The sequence below is a fragment of the Athene cunicularia genome, assembly GCF_003259725.1.
Source record: "Athene cunicularia isolate RWA chromosome 6 unlocalized genomic scaffold, athCun1 chr6_part2, whole genome shotgun sequence".
NCBI classification, from domain to species: Eukaryota; Metazoa; Chordata; class Aves; order Strigiformes; family Strigidae; genus Athene; species Athene cunicularia.
In genome coordinates this window covers 6195582-6196308 of record NW_020799106.1, presented here as the reverse complement: position 1 = coordinate 6196308, position 727 = coordinate 6195582, and positions in this window count along the sequence as shown.

The window sequence follows — 727 nt, the reverse complement described above, 5'->3', positions numbered from 1 at the left end:
ATACTTTATATGAAGACACATTTGAATTATTTAACTTCCAGTCATCTGATTTTAGGACTGAAACGATTCTTTAAAATAAAATAACTCTCTATTACACAAGTTGGTATTTGTGCAACACTATGTTATTCCATGCTTCATGTATTTCTTATTAAATGTGCTAGACCAGTTATACCAAAATACTTTTCTATGTAAAAATTGTACTGGGCATGTAATGTTCTTTTCAAGTACATGGGCATATCCCCACACGCTGGTCAGAGGACACATTGCACAATAAGTGGCAATATTTAAAATCTACTTCCCAGTTTAATTATTTGCAGTTACTACTCTGGTGGTATCTTAAAAAAAAGGGAAAATGATTTTAGAAGATAATGAAGGAAATGTTTTCCTCCTTTTTCTCTGTCTAACATCGACTGCTAACCTTCCGTTCTTACCTGCTAGAGTGGAAAAAGGCGAATCACACATCTCTCCTTTAAATAACAAACCCGGGTGTGTGCTACCCTGAAAAGTGCTGCATCATTAAGCCTTTGTCAGCCACGCAGCGATCTCGTTTTCTCTATGTAGGAATTTAGTGTTTCTGGTTTGGATCTTTACTGATACATCTACCACCACAGATTTTGAGAAGTCCTGGGGAATCTTACCTATTTAGATACACAGTGTTTAATGGCTGGACCAAGACATCCCCCGTTGGTTTTTGGTTTTTTTTTTTTTTTTTTTTTTTTTTTTTTTT